Raw genomic sequence first — 27,126 nt, 5'->3', positions numbered from 1 at the left:
GAAACAGACATGTAGAGAGTAATTGATAATATATCCTTTAATAATATGGCCATTAAAGAGAAGATGCGGAAATTTTGCTGTTGAAGTCCCCAGTGCAACTTTTGTATTTGTGGAGTTTGTTTTTTTCTGTTCTTGGATTCCTAGGAAGTCTCTGTTTTTTGTTTCTTTTTATAGTTATCCCTGTTACCTTGACTTAGCCTGAGTAAGTCTGTGTTCTTTTTTTCCCAAAAACCTAATTCAGACCAAGTGAAAATTCCTGCTCTAGACCTCGGTCATATTCTCCCAAATAGAAGATCTCTTTAGCTAGGGAGGCTAGGTTGGCATGATTCTTAATGGCTATGTCATGAATCTTAAGTTTCATGTTAATAGGGAATTTACAAAACTCCAAAGAATGTTTCAAGATCTACAAGTAAAAAAGTGAAAATGATATGCACATACTGAATATAAAAGAGAGAGGAATGTGTATGTGAGAGGGAGGGGTAGCTGAGTAGAGGAGAAGAGAAAAATTGTGAAATAGATTTCCTCTGTTCATTTCTCTTGCTACCCTCTCTAGGCACACATCTTACATCCCATTTCTACAAGTCTTGGCTTCCCCGACCAATTTTACTTGAATTGCCATTGTTATAACCCATTTTTCTGCTTCCATACTTTATATTATTCTAGGGTTGAGATACCTACAGAAACCTGAAAGATAATACAAATTAATGAAGTAGTAGGGGATAGGCTTTTTTGCTTGTTGAACATATAGGATATTTCTTAGTTCCAAAAAAGGTATGTTCTGTTTAATCAAGGCAGGTTAACTGCGGTAACAAACTACCCTCACATCTGAGTGGCTTAACACAATATATTCCTCATCCATGTTACAGAACAGAGTAGATTTAGGGGCTGTGATCCATGCTGTCATCCAGGGATCCAGCTTACTTCCAGTTTGTAGCTCTGTGACTCCCTAATCCTCCACAGAATCTTTTGCATTTGGGTAGAGGAAAACTTATGAAGAAGGTACATCCATTTTTAATCTTTTTAACCTATGTGATCCTGTCACTTGATCACATTCTGTTGGTCTAGATCCCAAAGGGCTGAGAAACGTAGAACCCATGAAGAAGAAAAGGATACAGATGCTGGTGAACACCAGAAATCTCTACCACATGTGGTCCTCTGAATTAACAGGGAGGTGGCAGACACTTCTCTTTGCTTACTCAAGAGGAAACAAAAGCTTCTAAAGAGCAAGAGCCCTTCCTCTTCTTTAATGTTGCTGGATCCTAGAACCTGCCTGCCACAACTGAGACTATAAAAATGCCAGACACGTTTCTTTCCTAGAATCCCTTTCAGTTAGAGACAGCCCTAAAACACACTTCCAGTGAGACATAGGGAAAATATGACTGATGTCTTGTCTGATATAATGAAAAAAGTTCAAAAGCAGTGGTATTTTCCTGTTCCTTCCTTCTTTCCTCAGTTTGGTTGCAGTTGAGGGAGTGCAGCTGCCTTGCAATCATGGGGCAACAGGCTGGAGGATGAAGCCAATGTGTACAAGAGTGTAGGGTGAAAGAAACAGCCTGGGTCCTCAATAACATTATTGAGCTACTGAACAAATCATAGGCCTATTCAGCTTTGGGCTTTCCTATTCTGGGAGAAAAAAATAAAAATAAAACAACTCTTTTATGTAGGCTTCTCTCTGGGTATTCCGCTAATTGCATTTCTAAACATCCTAACTGGTACACTCAGAGCAGGTTCAGTGGAGTGGTGAAGATGGGAAGTGATGGCTATCATTGGAGACTGATTAAACTGAATTCAAAGGAGAGAAACAATGGCCATAAGACAGCTAGCTGTGATGGGAGGTAGGGAAAAAGGAGATTCAGCTTAGAACTTTTTTCTATAAGACAGTGTATGTGGGGATTAAGGGTATAGACTCTGGATTCAGAAAAACAGTGGCTTGGATTCTAATTTTGTCATTTGTTAGTTATGAACAAATTGCTTACTCTCACTTAGGCTCTTCTTCCTTGTGTGTAAAATGAGGAGTAAAGCAGAGCATATCTAAGAATTGTTGCAAGGGTTACGTAAAGTCACATATGCTAAGCTCTTAGCACAGTGTCTAGCAAGTGTTTAGTACATGTTAGCTATGATTTAGGTCATCACTGATCTTTAGCCTTTTATATCTGCTAATCCATATCTCCCCCTGGATTGCCCCATACATACCTTGAACTCCTAGTGTCTGCCCTTTCCCTCCCTCCAACCATATGCTCTTCATTTCTGCTAATTAGGCCAATGTCTTGGGTGTAACAGAAAGACATGTGGTGTGCTGTATGAAACTAGATGTTGGGGCTTGGGCAGATTTGATTCATGGAGCATGCTATGAGCTGTCTGGTTATCCAAGGAGCCCAGTAAAAGCTGATCTCATCCTACTGATTGAGTTTGCTGACACTCTCATCATTTCCTTGTACAGTTTTTATGGTTCAGAATGACTGTTGCCAGCATCTAGAAGGAATTACTTTTCCAGGCAGTGCAATCATGCTGTTTATCCAAAGAAACATTGGACAATCAGAATGGGCTGCAGACCTGTGTCCTGAGCTATCTGGCCAACTCCCGGCAAGAAGCTTTGTCCTTTAAAGACTGAACTTTATCCTCAAGCAGTAACAGAACTGGAATGAAAGGAGTTTGGAATTACTCAGCTTTGGTATGTGAAGAATAACTTACTGTGTGTGCATGTGAGGGGACATTTTTAAAGGAAGGAAACAATTATAGGATGTTTGTCTCTGCCTCACTGACCTCTCCATTTTAACCTTGTTCATTTTGCTTGAAGGATGTTTTGACTCTGTTTACGAATACAAATATTTTATGTGATTCATTCATTTATTCAGCATTTGCTGATTGCCTTCTCTGGCCTCAGCACCATTGAAGGTACTGGGATACAGTGCCACGTGAGTCAGAGGAGGTTCCTGCTTCCAAGGAGGCTGAGTCTCAGCTTTCGGGGTACATGGTGTAGCGGACCTGGGTTGAAGGGATTGAATATGGCAAAGAGGAATGTTCCAGGAAACAAATGTCAAAATTGTTCCAAGGGGAGTGTTGACTGTAGAACCTATATCCCTTAAAATGTCAGAGATGCCATAGAACAAATATTAGTTTTTCTATCATGCTTCTACCTATAGTTTTTCCTATAGCCTTGAAATATGCAGAGCTCCTATTTAAGTCAAAAGCTATTGCATAATCTTTTTTGAATGAAGGCAGTAATTAGTCCTTATAATATGGTTTATTATAAGAAACTGGTAAAATCTTAGATCTCAAAACATAATATGCACAATAAAATCCTGATATAACATAATTAATCTATACTTCGGGGGTTAGCTCAGTTTCCTTCAATTATCATTATAAAAAGATTTCACTCTAACTAGAAGAAAGAGCAGATTAACTTGTAAAAGAATTATATATGCTGGTTTAGTTAAACAAAGAAAAACAAACAGTAGGAAGAAATGTGGATATAGTGAGACATTGACAAAGAATACAAAGCATCAGTGAGTCTTTAAGATAAATCTACTTCAGCATTTTGTTATAATAATTGCAGGTGAAATTAACTATTTTGGAGGAAGAATAAAAAGAATGAATCAATTCTATTTCAGGTTGGCACTTTGATGTGAGGTTTTAAGCATTTGTAATTTCAAGTTGAGTAGGTTAAGAAATGGAAAATATGGCATTTGAAAATTTTAATGAGTATCTATGTTTATGGATACTGTTTTTCTATGTAATATGTATGCATTTTTAGTATAACCATTTTCTTTCTCAAACACCTTTTTTAGAACCACACCCCTTTCTAAAGTACCTTATATCCCTTGAGTTAATCTCTGGGCTTCTCAAAAGAGTCTTCATGTAAATAAACTGATCATATACCCTGGCCAGTCAGTGTCCTTCTCATTTTAGAAATGAGAACAATGCCCATTCTCCTCCTCTCTGAATTGCTGGAGCTGTGAGTTGCGGCACTCAGGAAGGTTAGTGCTCACGTTTTCTACCATGTGTCTCGTCTGCAGAGCCAAAGAGAAGATGAAACACGAACCCAGAGGAGCAGGATGACAGACAGTGAGAGTCCCTGGTTCCAAATGTTTCCAGGTTCACTGCCAGATTTCTGTTCCGAATTGTGTAAGACAAACTGCTATCCTGATTTGCTCGTTTTTGTTAAGCTAGTTCAAGTTGGGTTTCCATCACATACAACCAAGTGATTCCTGACTGGTGCAGTAATTCCCACCACTGCCCCGTAAAAGCTCTTCCATTAATTCAGGCTTTTCAGCCTCTTTCCTGAACCCCATTTGTGTGCCTTCCTCTGCATCTCTGCATTGTAACTGCCATCGCTCCATGCCCTGTGGAAGTGCAATCCTTACTTAGCATCCATCCCAAGTCCCTCTACAATTGTACACCTCTCCCCAACCACTTGAACCCTCAGCATTCCCTCCAACCTTGGAACTCATGTGGTCTTTGTTCTCAGTATGTGATCACTGGCTCTTGCCTTTTCTTCAAACTTCTTGAGTACTGAGACACTATGTCTTACCTTTCTGTCTCTCCAGTGCCTAAAACATTGTAGCTACTCAGTTTTGATAAATATGATGTTGCCAACTATCATTTTGTAGGTATGTAAGAATCTTGAAAGTACAATGGAAAATGAACTTAAATATAATAATTCATTTTAGCTGAGTAATAATTTTAGGATTAGGTTAAATCGAATAGCAGTAGTTCTTATAGTGATTAGCTTTATAGGAAGATGCTACTGTATTGTATATGTACACCCTGTTTTTCAAAGAGGATGTATATTGGAACATAGGATTGCTAACTTAATTAATGTCATACAAGGTTGTTAGAGCACAGCTGTCAAGACCAAGGATTCCTGGTATTTTATGTTGATGTTGAATACCTTTTCAATTTTCTTCAAGTGACTTGAAATTATGTCATGCTCCTGGCCCAGTCATCTTCTAGGCAGGTCAATTGTCCCATGCTACAGATATATTTATGATGCCATTCTAATGTCACTGTGCTTCCACCAATCCCTGAAAGAAATCATCTTTTGAGCTTTATCCGTTTCCATATCTATTTCTTTGAGGGTAACTCCAGCTGCCTTACAACTTAAATAAATAATACACCATGATATTTTCCTTGCATTCTTGGATGCAAGCCCACCTCTATTACTTACAAACATTTTGTTAGCTGTTAGCTGTTAAAGTGCTTGACCAGACCCAAAATAATTGGCAGAAATAAAGACTGAGGAACGTGGACACCATACAGAACACACTCACTGTAGAAAGGCAAAACACAGTCACTGTAGGAAGGCAGAACAAGAGGGAACTCAGCAGTGAGCGTTTTTTAGCCTGTGTATAAACTCTTGCAGTTGAGTGCTTATTGTAGCAGTCAGAGCACAGAGAAAATGTTCAGTATTGGAGAAATGAAATAGAGTGTATACATATATTGATATATGTGTACATATTTTGGGGAAATATTTCCAAAACAAAATGCTTTACAACAAAGTAGGGGTAGATAAGACAGCATTAAACCAGGTAACTTGGATAGAAAAAGAAGTTAACTGTAAATATATATTCAGTGTTTCTAAATATGCCTTCTTTGCTGAACACAAATGGACTCAAAACGTAGTACTTTGATTTAGGCTTGTGAACAGAAATTGAAGGAGAGAGATCCTTAAATATAAAAAACTAGTTCACAAAAATAACAGACCATAAGTCAGAATACCAAGGTAGTTATAAGCTTGTGCTGGAATGATGATGATTCTAGTTAGCAAAAACAGCAAGGTAGAGAGAGACTCTATGATAAGCAGAATACAGGAACACAGAAATTTCAGGAAAGTTTGGGTCACAGGGCTTGGCAGGCTGGTAAGGGTCACCAGACTAAACATCATTTTCTCAGGATGCAAGGTTTTTGGCTGGAAAGTAAACTCTGTTCTGGTAAAAGTTCTGACAGGCCTCCATTCTGGTCAAATGACTGGCATCTGTATTGTTTAAAAATAGTTTTGTATGGTTCAGGGAATGTGGGAGAAATACTTTTTCCTCCAAAAACTTAATACCTGCAAGTATTGCGTGTGGATAAGAGATAGCTCGGCGTCACAGATCCACTGGGTTTCATCTTAATAAGAAAAATAAATGACAACCTTTTTTTTTTTTTTTTTTTTTTAGAGGAGGTAGCAAATATGCTATGCAGGGAAAATTATAAATTAAGATTTCAGCTTCTGGCACTGCAAGATCAGAAGAAATGCTGAGGGCTATATTTTTGAGAAATGAGTACAGTAAAATACAGAGGAAAGAAGTCCCTCTTCCTATTGTGCTCCTAAGATGACAGTATAAATTGTCACATCTACTTAATTCCCAGGAACTGCATCACTTTTCTTTCCAGCAGGGCCAGTTTCATGGGTGCACAGACTGGTGCAGCTACACACAACCCTTCTCTCAGAAAGGGCCCTGCACTTGGTTTAGTGCTCTCCTGTTGCCCTCTTGAATTCTTCATAATTTTAGTTTTGTGCTTATGGAATAAGGAACATCTGCATGAGCAGAGGAGCCCCTGCAGGTGTGGCCCCCTTGGGTTCAAGCTGGCAGGTACCCTAGCAGCAGGCAGTGGTACACAACAAGCATCTGATCTGGCAAGCACATGCCTTAGGCAGTCTGGGATCCCTTGGCTCCCCTAGTGGGATGGGCTGCAGCTGGGGCTCAAGACTGGGGTCTAGATTGGTGGTGATGATAACAGTAGCCCTGGCCCTGAAAAAGAGGTGGGTATGGCATGGGGGCAGCACTGGGACCCAGACTGTGACTCTAGTTTGCAGTCCATCTTGGGAGCCCATCCCTTTGACTTGTGCACAAATATTAATTCTCTGCATTGAGCTCTGAAATAGAAACTGCTGCCACTAAGGCAGTAAATGTTGTCAGTAAATAATTAAAAAATAAAATCATATGAATGGACATTGCAATTAAAGCAGATCAGGGAACCATTATGATTCTTCAAAGAGTTTAGAATCTTTGGGTTTGAAAACTGCTGCAGTACTGAAAAACAAATATCCACAGACTTAGAAATATGATAGTTCTATTTTTAATTTTAATTTTTAACTTTTTGAGGGCCTGTGTACTGTTTTTCATAATGGCTGTACCAGCCACATTCAACATCAACAGTATTCAGTGGTTCCCTTTATACTACATTCTCGTCTGTACTTGTTATTTTTTTCCTCTTCTATTCAAACCATTCTAACAGGTATGAGGTCATATCTCATTGTAGTTTTAATTTGCTATTCCCTGATGATCAGTGATGCTGATCATTTTTTATATGCCTGCTGACTATTTGTGTGTCCTCTTTTGAGAAGTGTCTATTCAGGTCCTTTGCTCATTTTCAAATAGCATTATTTGTTTTCTTGCTATTTGAGTTTTTCATACATTTTTGATATTTAACCCCTTATCAGATGTATGGTTTGCAAATGTTTTCTCCCATTCCATAGGCTGTCTCTTTATTCTGTTGATTATTTACTTTTTTGTGCAGAAATTTTTATTTTGATATACTCCTGTTTGTCTATTTTTGCTTTGGTTGCCTGTGCTTTTGGGGTCACATTAAAAAAATCATTGTCCAGTCCAATGTCAAGGAGCTTTTCCTTAATATCATTTTCTTCCAGTAGTTTTACAGTTTTAGATCTTAAATGTAAGTCTTTAATCCATTTGAGTTGACTTTTGTCTATGATGTGAAAAAAGGGTCTAATTTCATTCTTCTACAGGTGGATATCCAGTTTTCCCGACACTGTTTATTGAAGAGGCTGTTCTTTCCCCATTGTGCATTCTTGAAATGTTTGTCAAAAACAATTGATCATAAATGCATAGATTTATTTCTGGGTTCTCTATTCTGTTCCATTGGTCTATATGTCTATTTTTATGCCAGAACCATGCTGAATTTGTTTACTGTAGCTTTGTAGTATGTTTGAAGTCAGGTAGTGTGATGCCTCCAGCTTCATAGTGTTTTTTTTGTTTGGTTGGTATTTTTGTTTTTTGCTACAGATTGATGGGCTACTCAAGGTCTTCTGTGGTTTCATACGAATTTTGGAATTGTTTTCTCTATTTCTGTGAAAAAATGTAATTGAAACTTTGATAGGCATTACATTGAATCTGTAGGTCACTTTCGGGAATATGGATGGGGAGACATCTTTACCCTAATCAGTCATTAATGTAAAGAAGTAGATCATCAACAAATTTTATTAGGTCTGATGAGAAAAATACTACAGTGTACATCTCTCCTCATGCCAATTTTGAATCCTTTGGAGATTGTTTCTCAAAGCATAATCTATTGACTGCCTGTGTAAATAAGTAAATAATATATACCCGGACTGGGGGAAGGGGAACTTGTTAAAAATGGTTTCTCCCTCTCACGGCAAACATCAGAACACCTAAGGATGCTGCCTTGGAATTCATATTTCTAACAAGCTCCCTAGGTAATTCTGATGAACACTAAATTTGGAAACTACTGTCTCAAGAGAAAGGAAAGACAGAAAAGTGAAGTTATGAGAGCTCTGGTCAGCAAGATTTCTTTTTTCTTTTTTGGCGGGGGATGGGGGGATGGAGTCTTGCTTTGTCAACCAGGCTGGAGTGCAGCGGCATGATTTAGACTCACTGCAACCTCTGCCTCCTGGGTTCAAGTGATTCTCCTGCCTCAGCCACCAGAGTTGCTAGGATTGCAGGTGCATGCCACCATGCCCAACTACTTTTTGTATTTTTAGTAGAGATGGGGTTTCGCCATGTTGTCCAGGCTGGTCCAAAACTCCTGACCTCAAGTGATTCACTTGCCTCAGCCTCCCAAAGTGCTGGGATTACAGGCAGGAGCCACCACGCCTGACCCAGTAAGAATTTTTGCCATATCTAGTGCTTCAAGGAAATATATGATGAGGTGGTGGGGAATGGGAAACATCCACATTAGAGGCCTGGAAGTCCTTAGGAGCTTGAGACAGTGAATGTGTCCATGAATCACTGATACAAAGCCAGCACAGGTAAGTCTTGTAGGAACGCTGACCAAATGCCTGTAATATTGTGGAAGAGCAAAAACACTCAGACCGATGCCATCATTTTGACAGCGATGTGAGAAGAGACCCATGTATATAGGCAGATAGATATATTTATTTTACTAGTTGTCTTAGACACAAAATAATTTCAAAAAATGTTAGAACCACAAATTGTAGTTCTCAGTACCAGATTTATTATACAATTGATTGTTAGGCTTTTACTTAATTATAGTCGAAAAATTACTCCTGGAAAATGCCTAGCAAATCTATGTTGTACACAACTTAGAAAAGAGATCTTACAGAGTATTTAGGAAGAGGAAATGTTTTTAAGTTTTTACAAAGCATAAAATGGAAAGATAATTTTCCCTATAATTATATTATTAGATTTTGTACCAAATGAGTGTGGAAGTACAGTTCAGCATGTCTAATAGAACTGTTCAGAGACAACAGGAGTTTTGCTCCATAATTCTTGAGAATGGAGCAACTTTCCTTCACCACTCCCCACCCTTCTCAATCCACTAGTACCACAGTTTTACCCAGTGACCCTCAGCTTTCTGGGATGCTCAACTTGTAGAATCTCAAGGTTTAAAATACCAAGTTATTTATTCTAATCTCCTCTCTAGGACTTAAGTCCAACCTACAGTTTATGTAAAACTGCTCCATTCTGGTAATGGAGACCTTATTTTCTCCATGGCAGTTCTCATTGCTAGAAAGAAAACCCAAATTTATCTCTTCTTTTATTTTACCTATTGTACATTGAACTTTTGAGGGCTGCTTCAACATGACACCTTTTAAAAATATTTAAAGAGAACAATCAATCTACCTTCTTTCCTCAGGCTAACCATCACCAATTCCTTTCTCATTTAGGTTATAGAAGACAGGGGAACATTTATTTTCTTTATTATGGCTACTGTATGTCTATTAATACAACCCAAGATTATATTAGCTTCTTTTCTGGTGAGAGTCACACTCGGATTAAGCTTGCAAGTGTATGAAATCTTTATGCCTTTCCCACAAATGGTTCTGTGATGTCATTGTCTCCCTGCCTTTGTTGGGTTTTATCTGCTTTTGTTCAGTGTCCTGGTCATATAGCTTTTTGTTTCTGCCGTTCAATGTATTTGCTTTTTCTCTCAGCATCATGAAATCTGTAAATGTGATGAACACAAGTTCAATATTTTTAACCATGACATTGAGCAGGCAACATTCTGTGTTCCACCATTAGAAACATCTCTTTAGGCTGGCAATCTTCCATTAATCAGTATTTGATCATCATCTAGTTATAGATCCTTCTAAATGTCCTGATATCTGGTTCATATTTCTCTAACTTGACCATAAAGATTTTCAAATTCCTTTATACTCTCTGAACGCACCATATCTGTAACATTTTCCTAAGGCAGTTCTTCAACTCTACCTAAAAAGGAACAAAGTTTGACCTATTTTACATCAAAATCTTTACTTACCCTTCTGAGTGAGGCAGTGGGTTGAGTGATGATGAGCAGGTTGTGAAGGGCCTTGAAAACCATGCTGAGGGGTCATGACTTTGTTTTGTAGACAATAGGAGGACTTCTGCAGCTGAACAGTGAAGCAATATAATTGCATCCAAGTGTGATATGTAGTACTGCCCAGATGCTGAAAGAAGCTGGAATCCTGAAGTTCTGGGAAACTGAAGCTGGAAGTAGTGGGGCTAGGGCATGCATCACACATAACACATTAAGGAGGGAATTCTGCAGCAAAGGTCGTCAGTTTTTGGCCAGAGGACATTTTCCTAACTGAAATAATGGTGTTGAGACATTCCTGAAGCTCTTTCAAAATCGGATTGGCGATATGACTTCCTCCTTATGCAGAGCCAAAAATCTTACCCTTTGCAACTGCCTCCTATTTGTCCTGGTTCTCCCCTAGTAAGCAACTTTGAAAGCTTATCTAATCATCTTTCTGTATAACAACTTCTTAAATATTTTAAAACAGTGCTCATTTTTCTTTTATTCAAACTAAACATGTCCAATTTCTGTACTAGAAATGTTGTTGACGTAGCATTATCTGAAATAGGGGAGTAATTTTCTTATGCAGTAGGTTTCACTGGAAAATGTAAATCCAATTTTCTTAACTTATCTTTTCTTGTACCAGTAGCGTTTAATATGTAAAGAACGTTTTTTAAACCTGAAGTACCTTTTTTTAAGATTTAAAAAACCAGATTTTTTAAAAGGCATGAATGATATCTCCCTAATTTACTTTGTTTCTAAAGCAAGATTTTCATTAAAAAAACTACACTAATTAGACCTTTTAGAAAATAAGAAAGTATAATTAATTGAGATGTTTTGCTTGAAAAGCCTTTTTGTTTGTCTTTAATGTTGAAAATAGTTTACTGACATAGGAAATGAAAAGAAGCCTAGTTAAATTCCTTTAACTTATTAAATTTGTATTAGAGTGGTGCAAAAGTAATTGCACCAACCTAACAGGAGTTTCTGCTGTTGTTCTGCTCATCCATGGTAGAAGCAATTTAAAAAATTTTTTACTTTTCATGAATTATTCTTTACCAAACAGCAAGAAACAACCAGGAGACAGGTTGAACTAGGTGAAGGGAAAGAGGAAAGATATTTTTCTTTTTTTTTTTTTAATTGAAAAGTAAACTTTAATGTTGAAAATTCAAACTTGGGGAAGACAGAGAAGATCACACACTTTGAAGGTTGCACAGTGGCCGGGCAGAGGCGCTCCTCACATCCCAGACAGGGCGGGGGTGGGCAGAGGCACTCCTCCCAGAACTGCAGGAAGATCTTCTAATGCCTTGGCTGAAGCAAAATAGCTATGGTGATTGAAGGTAAAATCATCAAAGTGAAAAATCAGTCTTGGACTGGCTTGGTGTCAGGATGAGGACTTTAGCTTAGCCATGGTAGACAAAATGGAAGCCACTGCAATTCTTTAGGTGAGAGGGAATGAATTACAATGTCTGAAAAAAATTAATCAGGCGGCTGTGTGCTATGAATTAAAGTGAGCCAGGAGATCAGTTGGAAGCTTGCAATAAACTAGAAATGAGTTTTTGCATTTTGATTATGGCAAAGGCAATGACAAAGAAAAAATATAAAGAAAGAATTTGTTGGACAAAGGAGAGAGAAGTTATTGTATGTATGTTAATGGTGTACGATGGGCTCATGCACTGAAGTTGTTGAGCTCCATCCACTAGGTCAGGGTTTCTCAATCTAGCACTGTTGGCATTTTGGGCTGGATAAGTCTTTATTGTAGGGGGCTGTCCGATGCATTGTAGGGTATTTAGTAGCAGCCTTGATCTCTACCCAATAGATGACAAAAGTACATCAAATTGGCATTTTGTTTGACAATAGTACAAATAAAAATGTCTTTAGACATGGCCAGATGTCTCTTGGGGGTAAAATTTCTCTTTGTTGAGAAGCACTGGCCTAGACCCTTCCTTGGGCACAGCCATCCTTCCATGCCCAAGCCCTGAAGAAGCCGTGCTGGTATTCGGCATTTTCTGTTCATTGAACTACCACAGCTGACTTATGACCTTGGTTCCCTTACATAGTGGACAAAAAACAGATTGGGAAAATGGAGAAAGAGGACAGCAAGCTTTTTAAAGTTTTATTACTTGTTTAAAATAACATTAAATAAATGCCTAAGTATCTAAAGTATAAGGAATTTCTTGCCATCATTTTCTGTTTGATAATACCTTCCTTTAAAACCCATGTTTTTTGCTTTAATTCTCCTTTTTTGCTCCTTCTCTCATTCTTGAATCCTGCCTTTTTACTCTGCTTTGATGTTTTTCCTGTCTTATCAAATCTATATATTTGTTACTGCAAATCATTTTTAGATTAGAAGCAGGAGAGGTAGTAATAAATAGCAGCAAGAGGTCTTATTAGCTCTATATCACTTCTCCTTCTGTTAGTAGTTTATCTTCTCAGTTCTACATTTTAAATATCCCAATACCAATAATTTCAAGTATTTATAACCTAATTTTAAAAACAAAGCATAGATTAAAAGCAGATTGATTATAATGAAGTGTTGAGTTGGCGCCATTATCTTTTATACCTTTTAATTTCATTTTAATCAATAGATATTCTCCAGGGAACTATAACTTTCTGATCTTTCACCATCTGTATTAATCTCTTGATAATGGCTAATTTCTTAAAGACAAATTCCTGCTGAAATGAAATTAAGATTAATTCCACGTTCTTCCCTACTCAGCTTTTAATGATCATCTTTTCTCTTTGATAAGCTTTTCCTGAGAGATCTGAATCTTTACTATTTCTTGCCCTATTCAGGGACACAAAGTTCTGCTAGATTATAATGTAACTTGCCCTGATACAGCATTTCTGGGTGTGACTACTGACCGTCATCTGTGGATCTTAGAGGGAGGCCATTCACATCACGGTTGCAGCCTGTTAACCTGGGGGCTTTGACCTGTGCTATCATTTCCTCAACTGCACATCTTCCTCATTTACTGAACTTTGATTTTTTTAAAGAATGACTGGTCCTACTTAGGAGACATATCAAGCACTTGCAATATTTGAGCTTTATTTGAATCTCAATGCAAACAAAATATTTAAATACACACACATTTATGAGATATTGGAGAAATTTGAACATTGACAGTATATTTGTTGATATTAGAAAACTGTTATTTTTAAAAGATATCTTGACTGTATTGTGGTTTGGTTTTAAAAAGAGTCCTTTTAAGATATATAGTGATATGTTTACAGATGAAATGACATTATAGCTGGATATGTTTCAAATGAATCTAGGGGAAGATAGGGGAGATGGGTAGGATATAGACAAAGGGAAATGGGCCATGAGTTAATTGTGGAGCTGGGCGATGGTGAGCTTATGGGAGGGGGTTTATTATTTTATTTATTATGCTCTTCTCTCTAATGCAAATATGTTAGAAATTTCATTTTCCTTAATAAAAATACACACCATATTTAATGACAGCAAAAGTTAAGAGAAATGGGTAAAAGATACAACCTCTTGCCAATAATTTAGGTGCTCAGGGAAGGGGCCTCTCTTCAGGCTCTGAGGATGTGTATTAAATATTTTAATTGGCTCAGATGAATTTTATTTCCCTTTCCAGTGATTCCTTTAGGTAGGGTATGTGATGCAATTCTTGCCTACGAGGTGTGAGAATGTTTGCTGGGGGCTTCAGGGAAAGGTTTTCTTATACCAAAAAAGAAACATCAGAGGAGATGGCCTCTTCTCTCTCTGGGTGTGGTCATGATTGTACATAATATCTGGAGCTGTTGCAGCTATCTCGTGATTATGAGGGGCCTGGCCTGAGAGCAAAGTGAGAGAGACCCTGAGGATGGCAGAGTGGAAGATGGAAATTACCAGGATCGCTGATGACACTGTTGAGCCACTGAAATGAACAATGTTAGATTTTCCTTAAGTCTAGACTTCTTATTACATAGAATAGTAAATGTTCTTATTGTTTAAGTAATTTTAAGTTAGAATTTCATGGTTTCTTTTTGTTTTGTTTTTTGCTGCCAAAGGCATTCTAAGTAGACTATGTGCACCTTCCACAACCTAGAAATTGTAATCTCTACAGGTATATACTCTAAAGAAGCTCTTGTACATGTAACCTGGAAGGCATGTTTAAGTGTTCATAATATTTTTTATAATAGAGCCAAACTGGACACAGCCAGTTGTCTATCAACAGTAGAATAGGCTGGGCATGGTAGCTCACTCCTGTAATCCCAGGACTTTGGGAGGCTGAAGTAGGTGGATCACTTGAGGTCAGGAGTTCCAGACCAGCCTGGCCAACATGGGCAAACCCCACCTCTACTAAATATACAAAAATCTGTAGCCAGGCATGGTGGCACATACCTGTAATCCTGGCTTCTCAGGTGGCTGAGGCAGGAGGATTGCTTGAACACAGGAGGCAGTGAGCCCAGATGGTGCCACTGAACTCCAGCCTGGGTGACAAAATGAGACTCTGTCTCAAAGAAAACCCCCCCAAAGCAGTGGAATAAATGACTAAAATATGGTATATTTACATATATGAAACATGTGGAATATTATACAGCAATGACATGAAGAAATTATAGCTCTACACATCAACTTTGTTAAATCTCAAAATAAATGTTAAATGAAAGATGTCAGATAAAAAGTTTACATATGATTATGTGATTCTATTTAATAAGCAAAAATTTAAAAATACATTATTGGGGAATAAGTAGTAAAATTTTAAAGCAAGGGAACAACTATTACATAAATAAGAGAACGATTTCCCCTGGAGGGAAGAAGGAGGTACAGTGAGGACAGGCATGTGAAGGTTTCCCTGGGACTAACAATACTCTCATTCTTTATTTGGCTGGTGATTTCACAAGTGCTTGCATTATTATTATTAACTTTTAAAATGTATGTCTGTTTAATTGCTCTTCTATGTGCACATTGGTATTACTTCAATAGAATTTTTTTAAAAAGTCCTTACCAACATAGGCAGTGTTGAGTGGTAGAAAAAGAACTGGATATGAAGTTAGAAAAAAATGAAAACCAAGATTGCCACTCACATTTTTCTTGTTTTGACCATGGCACTACCAAAGGCTCAGTGTCTGTTCCTGTAAAATGAAGAATTGAACCAACTGAGTCCCTTCTTGCTGTAACTTTCTATTTTTTAATCAGTTATCACTTCATTCTGTCTTTTCTTCTCTTTTGCAAGTTCACAAGCTACTGGTCTTGAGTACAAACTGTGTGAAATTTGTGAAATTGATCACAGAAACTTCTGCAGTAAATACAACCATGAAAACAGCATGGCTAGTAGAAAGCCCTGGAACACATCTCTGGGCAGGGTTTTAGGAAGAAGTTTAGTCTCATTTAATTGACTGTCTCAATTCTCAAATTGCTCTATTTCCTCTCATTCTGAGCTTAGTTTAAATGGGCAGTTAAAAAATCTCGTTTGTGCTCTTGGTGGAATTATATTTTGGTCTAAGGCCTGTAGTTTATGGTCAAGAGAGTTTCTCTGAGATGCTTGATGCAGGAGTTTTTCTTGACCCCATAGTTGGACTTGCGATGGGGGTGCCCCATTTACTTGGCCCACCACACTCAACCTCTTATGTGAGGGAGTGCGTGAGCAAGTGAGTGTGGGATCTGGCTGGCAGCTTTGGGTGCAGGCAGGAGCAGGCTCTGTGCAGGCTCCATGACGTTGCCCAGGTGGGGGTGCCTGTGACCCCTGAAGCCCCAGAGGGTTTCTCTCTCTTAGCTCTGCTGTCTGTGGACAGCCATGTACTATCAGCTCAGTGCGCCCCTTGCCTCATTGCATGGGGTAGCTGCCTCCACCAGCAAGGGCAAATGGCCAGTGTGACAGCCTTTTTTAGGTACCTACACATGTTGAGTCCCAAGCTCTTGTCTGCCGTCCAAGAATGATGAAGTTGCATGGACTCTTGAAGGATGGTGAAAGTAAAGAATTTTATTTAGTGATGGAAGAGGATGTCAGTGGAGAGGGGAGCTAGAGAGGGGATAAGACAGGCAGAAAACCTTCCCTTAAGTCTGGCCATCTCTAGCCATCTCTCCTCCAAAGTCCAGCAGTCCCTCTGAAGTCAAGTTATCACTCTCCAGGCAATCCACTTCTTTCTTTCTCTACCGACTGAGTCTTGGGTCTTTATAGGCACAGAATGAGGGGTGGGGCAGGGCACAGGTAAGTTTGGAAAAGGCAACATTGGATTAATAAAAAGACATTATTCGGAAAGAACCAATTGAGAGAGAGTGGGCAAGCAGGGATTGGGCTGCAGGTTTCAAGCTTTTTGGCTCAGGGATATGGTTTTGCTGGGGACCTGTCCCTGTCTGCCTAGGATTTCTCTGCCTCCTGCCTCTATCACTATCATTCTGTCTGAGAAATTAATTGGGTATTTAGAAGCACAGTTTAGGGAAACAACTATTTAAGAAAGGAAACACTACTTGAACATTTCTTCTGTGATACCGATTTCTCTCCTCTTATAGATAGAATGTGGGGGTTTGGGATTGGAGAATGCGAGGGGTGCTCTTTGTGCTTCAGTTTTTTTATTGCTTTCTGGCTCATTCATCTACATCAGTTATTTTTTTTTTAATGATGTAAGTTTAGGATAATCTATTCTTGGCTAAAACTAATGAATTAAAGACGTTTTCTCAGGCAAAATAAGGCATAGGAAGGGAACTATAGGTGATTAAAAACAAAGTGTAGTCATCATTGGTCAAAGCTAGGATAAAAGAGCCATGATACTGGAACTGAACTATTTACAGCACTGAACTATTAAGGCAACCTGAGCTTGGTTCTTGTGGAGGCTGCTAGAGCACGAATCCTGCCTCCTCCTTGGGATTTGTCACTCAACACTTGACTGGAGTCTGAATTGAAAGAAAGCAGGACCTTCATTTTTAAATGATCATCTCAGTTTTTCTTCCCTTCTTCCAAAGCTTTTAGCTAATTGCTCACTGACACTCTCCCCAGTACTTCTGTTAAAATTCTACTTGATTTCAAAATCCAGGTAGAATAAAACAAATGACGCGAACTCTCCTGTTAAGTCCTCACCACTCAAAATGGTCACTTCGTGTATTTATGTTGTTGCTTAGCCTCTGAAGGCATTTGTATTTGGAACTCTAGTTCATACAACCAGGAGAGATTAGGGAATCAGTAATATTCAAGTCTTCCTTAAGTGTAGGGTTCACAACAGGAAGACATTATATCCAGGAACTATAGGACCACTTGAAATCCATAAATGTACAGTACATAAAATCAAGTATTTTTCATCTTAGAAAAATGGCAAAATTTATAATCCTAAAATACCATATAAAAACCTTTTGAAGTTAAGTGAACAGAAAACAGTCATAAATGAAACTAGAATATTTTCAGAGCATGTTTTTACCATTTAAAGGCAGCCAGGGAGAAAAGCAGTCTTACATCAAATGTTATTTTATTTTACTGTCAAATTAAGAAAGCTCTGCTAAGTGGACCACAGATCAGTGGAACATGGCACTTATTGCTTCTTTATGAACAAGAATACAACATTTTGTGCTGCTTGTTAACACTTATTTTCCTCTTCAGACTTAAATCCACTGGGCACTGGTGGCTGAGTGGGTAAGGTGTACTCTTCTTAAGTGGGTTCAGTTTCTGTCTGGCTTACAAATAATCCATGAGAAGCAAAGTGCTGCAGCTCATGGATCAGTGGACTGAGAGCCAGGGAACCTTGGTTATGGCCTAACTACTTATGTGGCCTTGAAAAGTCTTGTCACCTCTTTGGGCCTCAGTTTCTTCACTTGCAAAGTGGGAAGGGTTAAGATAAATATTATAGACATTGCAAGTGGAAAGTAATTTGTCAATGGGCAGAAATCTAAAATATGACCAAGCCAGGACTTTTGCCACACCATGTCAACATTTTATGACTCAATAAATGTTTTTAAAATATTTCATAATGTTGGAAGTTATTTTGGTTCATAGATTGATTTTTTTAAATGACTTTATAGTCTTTACGTAACTGAAGGATCAGTTTTTCATCTTTTACAGCTTTATAAATACCTAACTGCTTAACATTTTTAATGTAAAACTTGCAAGGCATTTAAACTTTTAGACAATATATAGACATCTATTTCTAGACTGTAAACTTAAGTTTAGATACAATGAGAGTGAGTCAGAGTTAAGTGTAAATCCCATGTTAGAATACCAGGCTTGTTCCATTTCTATTTGTCACAACTGCTCCAGTGAGCTAATTCAAGTGGGCTCTAGACCTTTACTGCCCTTTGATTTTCTAAATTCTTGCCTACTCAGATTGCTTAATACAGTACTCATGAACTATTATATTCAAATAGAGATGAGGTTTTTGACCTATCCCCTGGATTGTTTTTCACAGTGATGATGGATTGACAAAAATCCATCTATTTCTGTTGGCATGCGCTTGTTAACAATGGCACATATTTTTACAAGTCCTCTGTGTGGAATTAAATCAAGCTAATTGATCAGTGTGTCTCAACCCCCTTCATATTAATCCATTAAATATGTTAAAGAATGAGTGAGTGATTAATACCACTTTAAAGAATCAATATATGACTTTGACCTACTTAGGACAGCTGAGGTATGGAATAAAGTAGTGAGTCAGGCTTTGGGATGTCGAATATAGTGAGATTTCAGAAAAACAATTGAAGATGCGCACAGATTGTCTGATTTTTAAATTTGCTAGGTGTAAATGTTAAAAATCTCACAGCCAGTGTTAAGAATCACCATAATTTATAATTGAATGAGCTATTTTTGTACTTAAAAAGTTGTTAGGACAATCTCAGAATTTAAAAAATTAAATTAACAAATTTAGTTTTTTGAAAAACTTGACTCTGGTTTCTTCATTTGGGCTAGTAATGAGCATGTCTTAAACTGGCAGCTGTCCATGGACCAATATTTTGGTATGTTCCCACCTCAACTATTTTATTATTTTTATTTCGTGAAAAAATCCTGGTTATAATACATATAATACATGTATAATACGTATAATACATGAAGTTGATTTATGAACTTCTTCATGAGCCACAATATACAGCTTGAAAATTAATGCTCTATAGTGTATATACGTCAGTGGAATTGCTGGTTTGTGAGGAATACACATGTTCAGTTTTAATAGAAATGATGCTAAATTGCTTCTTAAAGTGTTCAAATCAGTTAATTTTTTTCAATGTCTTTATATGCAAATACCATTTTTCATAACTTTTTTAACTGTTGAGATTTGAAGTCTTAAAAGTTCATGTCAATTTTGACGATAGGTTGAAAATGGTATATTGTTTTAATTTGATTTTCTGAAGTTTTACAAAAATATATATTCTGGATACTAAGTTTTCTTTATATCTAATCTAAATGCTCTCTAATGCTGTGTTTGCCTTTTAATCATGTTTAGACTATCTGTGTTTATCTTAAATTTTAAAGTTAGCTAATGTACATATAGAAAGGTGCACACATATATATACAGTCAGATGAATTTTCAGAAAGTGTAATCACCCAGATCAGAAGAAAGAACATCAACCCCCAGAGGCTGCCTCATACTCCTGTCTAATCACTACTCACCCCTTCCTCAAAGTTAACCACTATTCTGATTTCAGACACCATAGACTAATTTTGCTTGCTTAAACATTTACATAAGTGAACTCATAGAGTAAGTTAGAGTATATTTTGATGTTCAGCCATTGTACATTTTATATAGTCAAATATATTTATCTTTCTTTTGCTTTTTTTGGCAACTTGCTGAAGAAAACCTTTCCCACCCTAACTCATGCTTTTAATAGGTTTGCAGTTTTGATTTCCACATTTAGTTTCCTAACCAATCTAATTCTTTTCTTGTATGAAGTAGAAATATAATTTTTTTTCTTTCTGAAAACCAAATGTACTGCATTGAACAATGTTCTTCCCCAGGGATTTGTGATATACCGTAAGGCTATCTATTGTGTCTCATTACTTTATTTGTACATTCTTGTGAAGGTAGCATGGTTTAAATTATTTTTAATGTCTTGCTGTGTGGTAGAATAGACTTTTAATGTTATCCTTAAAAATATTCTTGATAATCAGGCAGCTTTATAAAGTAAATTTTATAATCAGCTTGTCTGGTTTTTTGCAAATTCTTATAGGAATTTTTGATTGGAATTGCATAAAATCATAAATTATTTAGAGACTTTTTTTTAAATGTTGAATCTTATCCATGAACATGTTCTGTTTTTCTAATTATTTAATTCTTCTTTATGTCTTCAATAGTTTTGTGCATATTTTAGCTAAAAATATTTTGTGTATTTTATATTAAACTCTATACTTTTGAGTTTTGTTACTATTTTGAATGAAAATTTTTTAATTGGCTATTAAGTATAAACATAAATATAAATGTTTGAGTGAATATCAATCGTGAGCAAAGCAACTTTGCTGAATTTTCCTCCTAGTTTTAAAATACTGCATTTTGCCTTCCTTGGATTTCTCTGTGGTAAATTTTATCAACTATGAATTATGACAATTTTGTTTCTTCTTTTCTCATCTTTATGTCTCATTTGTTTTTCTTTTTGCATTGGATGGGATTTATATCCAATTTTTTTTCTAGATAAAGACAATTAGCTTTATTTATGTAAATTAGAAAAATTGTAGTTTATAATTCATCAAATGTTTTAATTCTTAATTTAAGAGTATGGATATAAAACATAAAATAGAATATATCACATTACTCTTTTTTGAGTTAGTGTTTTCTTATACATAAATTTTATGATATAATGAAAAATAATATCTCTTATTCTTACTTTCATGGGAATGCTTCTGAAGTTTGTTATTTCATAAGGTGTTTGCTGTTAGCTTTTGAAAGCTCCTCTTCAGGATGTTCTCTTGGTGCTACTTTGCTGGGCTTTTTTCTTTCTTTTAATCATGAATGGGTATTGTTGCATTTTTATCAAGTTTGTCGTTAATCTATTGAGATGATCATTTACATTTTGACGTAGTCAAATGTATATTTCTTGTACTTTATACTTTTCTTGTGACTTTTTAAGTGTCTATTTTTCCCTAATGTATTTACATTGATAGGTTTTCTAACGATGAACTATACTTCCAAACTTACTTGGTTATGTCGTATTTTGTACACATACCTTACATATATAAAATTACAGATATATATATATATGCATATATATATACACACACACATACATGAAGTTGGACTTGCTTACCTCATATTTTATTTAAAAATTTTGCATTCATGTTCATAAGTGAAAATGGATTATAAATCCTTTTCTTGGACTCCTTATCTTGGTTTGCTGTAAATACTATATTAACATTATAGATAACACATTTTCTTTTTATTATTTGGAAGAGTTGTTATAAGATAGGGATTATCTATGCCTTCTAGTTCATATAAGATAGGTATTATTTGTGGTTTTAAGTTTTATAAAACTATATGGTTGTGACTCTTTGGGGAGGGGTGGTTTTTAAAACTACTAGCTCAATTTGTTTAATGTTTATTGACTCTCCATTGAGATTTTTAACACATTTTATAGGTAGGTATGCAAAATTTAACATTTTCTAGAAAACTTCCCATTTTATCAAATTTTAAAATATATTGCCATTAAATAGCCCAAGAGTCTTATTTTATCAAACGACAATTATAACTTATGTTAATTACCATTTTAAATTCCTGATACATTTAATTTGTGTATTCTCTGTCTCTCTCTTCTGCTCTCTCTTTCTTTCTCTTTCTCTCCTTCCTTCCTCCCTCCCTCCCAATTGTTATTTATTAGTAACACTCTCTTCTTTCATTTCTGGAAAATTGTAAAATTTCTGTAACTTTAATATTCTGAAATATCACTATACTGTATGTCATTGTACTTAATTGGCATTTTATTTATTGATATAGAGACATGGTCTCACTGTGTCATTCAGGCTGGAGTGCAGTGGTGCAATCTCTGCTCACTGCAACCTCCATCTCCCAGGTTCAAGTGATTCTCATGCCTCAGCCTCCCAAGTAGCTGGGATTACAGGCATATACCACCATGCCTGGCTGATTTTTGTATTTTTAGTAGAGATGGTGTTTTGCCACATTGGCCAGGCTGATCTCAAACTCCTGGCCTCCAGTAATCCACCTGACTGCATTAGGATTAGTAATCCACCTGACTGGATTAGGTGGCTAATTTGCTTTCCAGGTCCTGTTCTTAAACAGGAAACCCAACGTTTTTGTTTGTTTGTTTGTTTGTTTTTGTTTTTGTTTTTTCACTACAGGAATGAGATTTGTAGTTCCAACTCTCATCCCTCATGTTAGTGTTGAAATTCCAAATCTTTTTGCTCTGTCTATTCCCAGGCTCTGCCTCTTATACCGTGGGTTGCTAGACTTTAGCTCAAAATCATGACATTTCTGGTACCTGGATATTTCTCATTATTCTTTTCTTCCAAGCTATGTACGTAAAGACAAGTGTAATTTAACAGATTTTATTTAGTATTTCTAGTTATTTGAGTGGAAGTGAGTATTTCAATGGGTACTTAATATGTCATCTTGACTTGAAAATCTCCACCAAGTTCCCCTTACACAGACTCAGAAAGAAATTGCTTACAGGTGTCCGTATAAGGAAAAGTTGTTTTTCTTATCACAAGTCTTAGAACTGAATGTGTGCTTTTTGGTTGTTTGTTTGTTTGTTTGTTTTTCTGTATTGGCCCCCTGTGTAGTTTATGGCCAAATTTGTTGCTCACATCTAACACCTATAGATACAGGGTCCTGGATGGCCTGCATTTATGTGATTCTTTCACTGACTCACTCAACTATTAATTTTATACATCTGCATTATATGAATTTTTGTAAAATTTCTCATTTTTTGGTAGGATGAGGTGGCACATAAGAATAATATTTCTCTTTGCATATATACATACTCTGATAATCTCAGGCATTGAGATGGTACTCAAAAAATGCTGGCTGAGAGAAGGAAACTCTGAGAGCTGGCTCTCACCATAACCTTTTACTTACTCTTCTCTTTTCTGTTTCTCTGTCAGGCAGGCATAGCTTAAGTCTGATAGTAGAAGAGAATATCAATGAATGGAGACACATTCTTCTTTCTAGTGCAAACAAACAAGTGAGGCCCACTAGAAAATTCAGTTAGCCTTCTTCCTCATGCATTTTCATTGGAAAATTAGTTTGTTCTTAGATATTAATTTAACTCCCAGCCTGCTCTTTCTAGCATTCTTCCTTGGCAGCCAGCAATGAGACATGTGCAACAAGGGTTTTATGCCTTTCAGGCTGATCTTCATTGAAAGAGCAGCTTGGAAAATTTTGTTTTTACAAAAAGACTTTTAATAAACTGTTTTAATGTTGACTTCTCAATGAAGTTAGATTCTTAATTTCTTGATGGTAATCGTTTTTGTTTTTAAGTCACTGTCCTCACTGTAGCATGAAGGGAACCTGTCACTCTCTATTTTACATGTTTATTACTTCCTGCTTTGTATCTCTGTTCCCTACCCTTCTTTATCCCTTTATTTCTTTCTGCCTTTGACGTCAATATTTTTTGAACTTAGGAGAAAAATGTTATTTTCCAGTCTAACAATGGGCACTTTGAAGTAGAGAGAAGTTATCATTTGTTAGTGCAAGTTATTTCAATGATATCAAAATGCATCTATTCGGAGTTCCTAAAAAAGAAATACCACTCTTTGACAATTTTTGGAGCTCAGAAAAAAAAAAATCAAACCAAAACATATCAGTAGTAAAACCAATGATAACGTTGACAACCTCTGCCAAACCAAGAACATGTGTGCAGTGGAGCAGTTCCTTTTCCTGTTAACATAATTATTAGCCATTGCCTAGAAATTTCTCTTTTTTTTTCTAACCCAAAGCAGTAATCTGCTTCCTTGTAATTTTAATTTATTGATAAGCTTTTCCTCTGGATATGGGCATAAAATATAAAATCCCTCTTTCACCTGACATTTCTAATATCTGAAGATGATCACATGACATCAAATGTGCCACTGCAGAACCTATAGTTTTCCATCTTGGCCATACATAGATAGATGGATATAGATATAGGTATAGGTATAGACACAGATATAGATAGATCATGAGAGACTTAATCATGTGCTTGGCTGAAAGCTAAATGTCAATTCACTTTGCTTCAAGTTAGATTTGCAGAGCCCTAGAACATAAAGTTACAATTCCTTAGCAGGGATATACCTCTCTGGCCCCAATCCATGCTAAACATGCTGATAGTCCTGAGGTACACATGGCGATACTTTGAGGATATGAGACTGGGATGTGTCATCCCCAGAGGTAATTATTTCAACACACTTCCCTAAATATATTACATATTTCCATATTGTTGTGCCTTTCTTTGTATACATTGGTCCTTCAACCGAGATGATTCTTCTCCCGTTCCACTGTTATTTTTCAACATGCAACTTAAATATCACTTTCTAAGAAATTTTCCTCCTCTTTCCCAAGCAGAGTTCATTGTTCCCTGTTCTACTCTTCCTGGACACTTGGTTCCTATCCTTGTTCTTTCCATTCCATAATGAACATAAGTGTCTGAGGTTTTTGAGGGCAGGGACCCTGTCTTTTTAAAATTTTTTGTATTCTCACTACTTAAACTTACAGAGTTGGCCTGCAGTTAAATATTACATGAACTCATCATGCCTGAAGAATGAAAGAATGTTCAGATAAAGTTGGAAAGAAATTTTTGGTAGATGACTAATCTCATAGAAAAAAGAAAGATAATAGAGGAGGAGGTTGCCAGTGATGCAGGAGAAAAGTCTTTGGGAAAAAAAGTTACAGCCTCAGAGGGTTGTAAACCCATGCAGAGAGTGTTCGAAAGGAAACATGTGGAATCAGCCCCAAGGTATCCCAGGCCCACTGCCATGTCTGCTGCAGTGGCCACACAGCACCAGCTTGTGCACTGCCCATCTGGGAAGTTTGTGTTTGACAGGGCTTTGAGCCTATGCCTTCCTAAATCGTTCACCCTGCAAGGTGATGCATTGGTTGAAGGAAAAAAGAAAGAAAATAATTCTGAAGGAAGACAATAACAGCATGAGAGAAGGTTGAAGAAGAGGGCTAGTTAGTAAGATATCTAATCACAAAAAGCCTAATTCCAGCTGCAGTGAACTATAGATTAGACTATCATAACTTGACAGGTGCAAGTGGTAAGACTTAGAGGACATGAGGCAGGGACTCATGTTCTCATGATGCAAATAATGCATGCATGTGGTAAAAACTGTAAAAGCAAGGTATCAAGTAAAAAGTGAAGAGTTCTCCCTTTCTCATTCCCATTCCTACTCTCTAATTTTTTACATATCTGTTTTGTAAGCTATAATGCAGAGAGATTCCATATATTCACATACTTTCCCCGTTGGTAACATCTTGCATAACTATAGGACAATAACACAATCAAGAAATTGACATTGATACAATCCAACCAGTTTCCCCCTCTTCTTTTTCATCCTGTTCCCCGTGCCTTAAATTTCCTTAGGTCAACGTTACTGTAAAACAGAGGCATAAACTGAGATTTCAATGCTCTAGGTATGTTCCAATAACTGCCAAACAGGAGATTCTTTCTTCACTTCTTGTCCTATTACTATCTCCAGCTATGTCCTTGCCTCATTTACTTGTCCAAATTATAGAAATACCCACAAAGAAGAGAACCGCTCTTACCATAGCCAAATAAATAAATAATAATAACCTTGACTGTCAATCAACACTTGCTATTCCAGCATAAGATAAAGAAGAAATAAAAAGCAGATTTCTTTCCATCAAAGAACATGATGAAAACCAGATAATCCCAGACGTACCTTGACAGGGAACATCACCCTGGGCGCATCCAAAGGCACGGATGAATCCTTATTTCTTTGACTGTATTCTCACTCTTGCCTAACTGGCTGACCTTAGGTGCAGATGGTAGAGACTGCTCTTAGGTGATGCAATGTGGAGACCAGGTGTCCCATATTGAAAAAGACAGGCCTTCTTTTCTCTCATTTCTTTTCTCCACTTTGACAAAGGCTTCTGGGAAAACACTTTGTTGTATGATTTGTCTGGAAAGGGAAGGAGTAGACGTCTGTATATTGCAGTCAGCACATTAAGCACTGTAGAAGAACTTGGTCCACATAATACAGACAGAAAGATCCTGAGTGATAGTTGCCTGGGACATGGGTGTCAGGAAAGAGAATAGAATATAAGGTTTGGAAAAGAGTAGCTCTAAGTGAAATCAAATGGGGAGGTATCCACTTTTGTGCCTTAGCTTCATCTTGGTACAGTTATATCATTGCTCTATTATTTCTAGTATTACCCCAAAACATATGGCATACCTCACAAACACATGGATATAAACTATTCTAACAACTCTAGGATGTTTAAAATGAAATCACAAATTAATGGACACAATTTTAAAACTTTTGAGATTTTAAGTGCTGGTGAGCATGAGGAACAAGGAGAATGAATATATTTTTATATTATTGAGGGGAATATAAGTTGGTACATTACTTTAGAGTACATTTAAAAACATTTGGTAAAATTGAATACTCATAGAGCCTTCAACCCATCTATGTCACTGCTAAGTTTATACTCTAAAGTAGTAGTTGACAAACTTTTTCTGTGAAAGATCAAATAATAAATATTTTCAGTTTTGTGGGCTGTACATTCTCTGTCATAACTGCTCAGCTCTGCCATTGTAGTATGAAAGTAGCCTTCAGC

The 27,126-nt window shown here is 36.8% G+C and overlaps 1 protein-coding gene across 2 annotated transcripts in view; it reads left to right on the top strand.

The window, feature by feature from the left end:
* The first annotated feature begins 2,452 nt into the window (after nucleotides 1-2,452).
* The window catches only part of NREP (neuronal regeneration related protein), a 242,308-nt gene continuing 217,634 nt past the window's right edge, over nucleotides 2,453-27,126 (top strand). The window contains exons 1-2 of one of the 2 annotated variants that reach the window (XR_003119934.1): nucleotides 2,453-2,671; nucleotides 4,017-4,095. The gene's annotated coding sequence lies outside the window, so the exon portion shown is untranslated. Of the gene's footprint in view, nucleotides 2,672-4,016; nucleotides 4,126-27,126 lie in introns of both variants that reach the window. The other variant, XR_003119935.1, reaches the window with a different exon arrangement.

Source organism: Theropithecus gelada, chromosome 6 (assembly GCF_003255815.1).
Source record: "Theropithecus gelada isolate Dixy chromosome 6, Tgel_1.0, whole genome shotgun sequence".
In the NCBI taxonomy this organism is placed as follows: domain Eukaryota; kingdom Metazoa; phylum Chordata; class Mammalia; order Primates; family Cercopithecidae; genus Theropithecus; species Theropithecus gelada.
This window is presented reverse-complemented; position numbering and strand designations above follow the sequence as displayed.